Below are 6,143 nucleotides of genomic sequence, written 5' to 3'. Positions count from 1 at the left end.
GGGAAAGAGAATAGGCATGCCAGGGCCTCCAGCCCCTTGTGCACCTGGCTAACATGGGTCTTGGAGAATCTAGCCTCGAACTGGGATCCTTAGGCTTCACAGGCAAGCGCTTAACTGCTAAGCCATCTCTCCAGCCCACAAAACTAAATTTAAAATGAACTGGTACCACATGTGTGTTAATGTAAATATGGAGGCTAGAAAACAATCTCAGGTGTCATTCCTCAGGAATGTCCTCTATCATCTTTTGAAATGGGTCTCCTATTTACCTGGAGCTCACCAATTAGGCTCCATTGACTGGCCAGTGAGCTCCACAGATTTTCTTTCCTGTCTCAGCTTTCCCAGCTTAGGCATTACAAACACACACCACAATGCCTAGTATTTTTACATGGCTTCTGGTTTCTGGTAATTGAACTCAGGTTCTTACAGGATGCTTACAGGATGAGCCTTTTACTGAATGAGCTATCTCTGTAGCCCTGAAATGAACATTTGATGAGAAAATTCTTACAACTGATTGTTTGAGATGGAGTCACATTATGTAGTCATGACTGGCCATAAATTCCCCCTGCCTCAGCCTCCTACGTCAGCCTCCCATATGTTGAGATTATAAACCACTATGCCCAGATTAACTGAAATATATTGGTAGACAGTCTAATGACAAAATACCCAGATTGTTTTCTATCCTCTTTTTCACTTAGATACTCTTGGGTTTCTGTGATGACTTTTAGAAAAACTAATACTAGTTGTGTACATGTAATTTTTCTGGGATAATTACCAGCATCAGGAAACTGGCTTGTTTCCTATATTTGTTAGACGTGGGGCTAAGGCTATGGATAGCTTATATGTTCTACTCTTCCTTTGAATTTTTTGGTAGGTATGGAATACCAAAGACTTGGGATTGAAATTTGAACTTGGATGCCCTAAGGGTTTTGCAGTTATTTAAATGAGAACATATGTTGGGGTTAGGGCAGGGAATTCAATTCCACCCAGTTCCTAAGAGTGCCTCTGACTGAGACTGAACTGAATGGGAATTAGGAAAACTATGTTACAGATTGCTGAACGGCTTTATTTGTTTGTCCATGTTATTTCCATAACTCACAAGAGCAAGTGAAATTGATTTTGTAAACCTCTTTATATGTTAACAAATTGATGCAGGATTTGGGGCTTCAAAATGGGCCCACAAGTTTGTGAACCCCAATTTTGCATCTTGCTTTAATTTTAATAAAGAATTGGTAAAATACTCAAGAAAGATATTGTGGGAAGCCGCGCTGGCTTCGTCAGGCTTTGCCACGTCAGCTTGTTTACTGCTTTTGTATCCTAATCGTCTGCACATGAGCATATGACGTTATCCTAATATGGCTGCTCACCTATTCCGATTGGGTGATGCAAAGTCGTCCGATGAGACTTAAGCCAATCAGATGACGCTGCACATCCACATGATTACAAGTATATAAGCTTGGCGCTCCGTAGGGTTGGGGTCCTTCTCTCTTTCAGCTTGGAGCTCCCAATAAAGTGTGCTTGAGAAGAATCCTGTTGTTGTCATTCTTCCTGCTGGCGGGAGGGGCGCAACAAGATATATCATGAATTATTAAGTTTATTTAGGGAGAAATCACAAATCTGGGGATTTATTTAATGGAAATTAGGAACTAGGAAGAAGACTAGAGCAGAGTCAAATATGTGGGAAATAGGAAACATGCTCTCTTGCGGAATACATTGAACAGTTCATAAGGTTCATTTAAGAGAAACTGAGGTTTCTAAGAAATGACTGGAATAAAGCTGCAAGTACCCATAGGATAGAGCATAGGACTTGTATAGGAAGACTGAAAATGAACACACATAGCATCCACCTTGTGCTTCCCCGGGGAAGGAAGTTAAGAGGGCAAACAGGGGAGATTTAAGGAAGAACAGCAGAGACCAAGAAATTCAGAGGAGAAATGAATGGTAAAGAGATTTATACTCATGATTACCCTGAGTTTAGAGTAATTACACAGGTAACAGGCCTAAAATTAGAGAAAGCTCTCACATAATAAATCTAGAGCGTAGGGGAAATACACATTTGGTAGATTCAAAGACCAGAGGAAAATCATACATGTAATTGAAGTGAGAAGTTATCCCAAACTACAAAGCAGAACAAGCCGAAAAACTACTGATACCAAGAAGAGTATTCTGCTCTTTCTAGCCCTTCCCAGCCAGGCTGGATCAATGGGAAAACTACTCATATGTAAGCAGAGAAGAGAGGGGGAATCCAAAGTGCAAAGGAGGAGCTGGAATAGCCATTATAGTTGTTTGAAATGTATTCTTTAGTCAGATTTAGATATGTAAAAGGGAAAACCCATTGGTTTATAAACTTGAAGAGGCAGGCTCCAGGGCCAGCCCACCTGGGTAGTGAAGGCCATAGTATGTTAGACTATGGACAGCGGGAGGCACTGTAATCACTCTCTACTCTCAATAACACAAGTTCCATTCATGCCAAAGTGAGGTGGTCTTTGTCCTCTCTGGGCCTGTTTCTAACTGAAACTGCCTGAAAGAAGCTAGTTTTCTTCTATTTCTCCTTTAATATTAAGGAATCTATTTCCTTTAAAAATGTGAAACTTGCCGGGCATAATGGCACATGCATAATGGCAGAGGTAAGAGGATTACTGAGAGTTTGAGGCCAACCTGAGACTACATAGTGAATTCCAGGTCAGCCTGAGCTAGAGTGAGACCCTACCTCGAAAAAAAAAAAAAAGTGAAATTCAAGAACATATTGAAAATTCACAAAACATCCAATCAGAAAGTGGTGGGAAGCATTAATGATGTTCTCACTATTGAACATAGAAGCTACTTTGAACAGACGGCTGGGGAGACTCAAAACTCATCAAAGTGCTGAGAATAAGAGGCTGTTGAGAACTTGGTGCTAAATGAGTCATCTTTTTTAACTTAAAAAAATTTGTATTTATATATTTGCAAGAAGAAATAGAAGAGAGACAGGTCAGGGCCTCTAGCAAATGAACTCCAGGTGCATGGACTACTTGGTGTATCTGGCTTTACATGGTACTGGGGAATCAAACTCTGGTCACTAAGTTCCCTCTGTAGGCAAGAGCTTTAACCACTAAGTAATCTCTACAGTTCTAAATGAGTCATTTCTCATATCCTCTTAGGCTCAGGAAATGTTGTATAAGAGCCAGAGGGTGGTGAGGATTATTTGGGGAAATTTTTCTCCAGACATGAAGTGACTGATGCATTCATGGCTACATGGTGACTATCAGCTGAGTATTTATGGCCATAAAGTACCTTTCTTTCCTATAGTAATCCAAGGCAGCCTTGAAAATACCCAGTTCATCAGTGACTAAGTTCAGCCAAACAGGTCTCTTGAAGACCCATACTTAAACCACTTGTGTTATCAGTAACTACTTAATTTTGAATTAGCAGGGTCTTAGCTCAAGGTGATGATGATGATCACTGGTGTGGACACTGCTTGTCAATTCCCACTACAATGATCTTCATGTAACACAGATAAAATAGGCCTTTATGTTTTGTAAAAATTTCCTTTCTGGGCCAAATGTTCTGAGTGTAAGTCAAGGGTAACTTGTAGGTAAGGTTTTAGCTAATGGAATAAACCATAAGCATTTTATAAGCATTTTGTGTTAGTGGAATAGGGTATCACAAATTGGGACCATGAAGAGGAGTTACCATGACCCTGGGAGGTAGAAAAAGAGAAATAACACACATTAGCTAGGCTTATTCTTTCCCTTATTTTGTTGTTATTGTTGTCTGCTTATTTATTTTTGTTTTGTGAGACCAGGCCTTACTATGCAGCCTAGTATGGCCTTGAACTTGTTATCTTAATTCTATCAGGTTCCCATGTCCTGGCATTATAGTTGTATAGCACCATGCTTTGCTTTTTCAGTGTAGTTTGTTTTGTGACAGTGTAATTTGCATATGGTAAAATACAGACATCCTAATAGGACAGTTGAAGAATTTTTTCTCCTCAAAATGTATATTCTTGGGTTATCCTCATGCTTATAAAACTAAATGATATTTCCTGGAAAGTTACCTTATTCTCCTTCCCAGTAAAACCTTCAAACCTCTAACAGCCAGCCACTCTTTCAATTCTATCACCACATATGAATATTGCTGACCTTAAAGAGTTTAGAAGACCATGTAAAATCTTTTTTAAGTTTATGCTTTTGAAACGTTTTCATATTTGTACCTATCCAATTTTTTTTTTTTTTTTTGAGGTAAAGTCTCACTCTAGCCCAGAGTGACCTGGAATTCACTATGTAGTCTCAGGGTGGCCTTGAACTCACAGCGATCCTCCTACCTCCGGTGTGCTGGAATTATAGGTGTGCACCACCACACCCAGCCATATCCAAAATTTATTCTTTTAAATATTCAACTGAATGACATTGTGAAATAAATCATAGCTTTTAAGTCAATTTCTTGTTGATATTTAACTGTTCCAAGTTTTGGTTCAGATGGATATGCATTTCATGAGTATTCTCAAGACTGATCCTTTGAATTTTCATCATTCAAGAAAAAAGAGAGGGCAGTCATATTTAAGACTTATCTATGCCATTGGAGCTTTTCCACTAAGCTACATACCAAGCTTCATCCTCCATTTCATTCCTCATCAGATGATATTTTGCTGTCATATTTTATTTTATTTTAAAACATTTTGTTTACTTTTATTTATTTATTTGAGAGTGACAGAGAGAGAAAGAGGCACGCTAGGTTCTCCAGCCACTGCAAAAGAACTCCAGATGCGTGCGCCCACTTATGCATCTGGCTAATGCGGGTCCTGGGGAACTGAGCCTGGAGCTGGGGTCCTTAGGCTTCACAGGCAAGCGCTTAACTGCTAAGCCATCTCTCATATTTTAAATTCTAAAATTGATGCATTTAACAACTTAATATAAAGCACTTAGTATGTGGTAGATATTGTTCCAAATACTTTAAATATTAACTGATATAATAATCTTGACAATCCATTGGTATAGGTACTATAAGTGTTCACATTTTACAAATGAAGGACCAGAGAACTGAAAGGCTTATTAACTTTCTGAGGCCATAAGACTAGATGCTCTGGTTGCAGTGGCAATGCTACCTCTCTGAGAGGGTCCACATATGAACAGGAATACCTCAAATATGCTGTCATGTAACCATAGAATATTTAGATCCATTAAAATTGCAACAGACGGGCTGGAGAGATGGCTTAGCGGTTAAGCGCTTGCCTGTGAAGCCTAAGGACCCCGGTTCGAGGCTCGGTTCCCCAGGTCCCACGTTCGCCAGATGCACAAGGGGGCGCACGCGTCTGGAGTTCGTTTGCAGAGGCTGGAAGCCCTGGTGCGCCCATTCTCTCTCTCTCCCTCTATCTGTCTTTCTCTCTGTGTCTGTCGCTCTCAAATAAATAAATAAATAAATAAAATTGCAACAGACATCCATTGTTGTAAAATTACTATACAAAAACTGACTAAGTAGAAAATGGAAAACACAGCAAGCCTCCCGCGTGCTCTCATTTGCAGTGATCCTGTGCATTCCTACAATGCTTGCCAGAGCAGTTTTGAAGTGGTTTGAGGTCTTGTTTGGCTCTCCCCAGAATAAGGTTATAGAAATTTCAGGAAATTAAGGAAAAAAAGAAAATAGAAAACAGACTCACCTCAGTGTAATATGAAGAAAAACAGAAATTGACATCTATTCATTCACATATTTAGAGAGTATTCTTTTATTTTCTCTGTGTAGGAGTTGCCAAATCTGTGCAAATATGTAAGAATAAAGGTGTCCTTACCTCGCATTTTTTTTCTCTAGCCTGCCTTCTCTTGACACTTACTTGACAAATCTGATATTGGTATCATGGGACTCACTGTGATTTGTGCGTATTCATTTTATAATCTGCAAAATCTTTTAAAGTTCCCCTACAGTCTTTGTTGATGTTACAAGCTAAGGCCAGGTGGGGGAGCTCTCCAAAGGGTACACCACAGGAAGTCTGACCAAACCAAGCCAAGCCAGGAGGCCATTTCTATGAATGTTAAGAAAAATGTTATGAAAAAAAAAAAAAATAGACTTAAGAATTGTTCAAGCACTACATGAGGAAGAAAAAGAACAGATATAAATATTAAATTAATGAATAATTCTTTCAACTGTTTGTTGATTTGGAATTTTAGATCTTA

At 39.2% G+C, this 6,143-nt stretch overlaps 1 non-coding gene across 1 annotated transcript; it reads left to right on the top strand.

Annotated features, from left to right (window-relative positions):
- The first annotated feature begins 5,467 nt into the window (after positions 1–5,467).
- Positions 5,468–5,600, top strand: LOC123457852. Its single transcript, XR_006635212.1, has one exon. It is a non-coding gene; the product is annotated as a small nucleolar RNA SNORA9 (small nucleolar RNA).
- Positions 5,601–6,143: the final 543 nt, after the last annotated feature.

The sequence above is a fragment of the Jaculus jaculus genome, chromosome 1, assembly GCF_020740685.1.
Source record: "Jaculus jaculus isolate mJacJac1 chromosome 1, mJacJac1.mat.Y.cur, whole genome shotgun sequence".
NCBI lineage: Eukaryota > Metazoa > Chordata > Mammalia > Rodentia > Dipodidae > Jaculus > Jaculus jaculus.
This window is presented reverse-complemented; position numbering and strand designations above follow the sequence as displayed.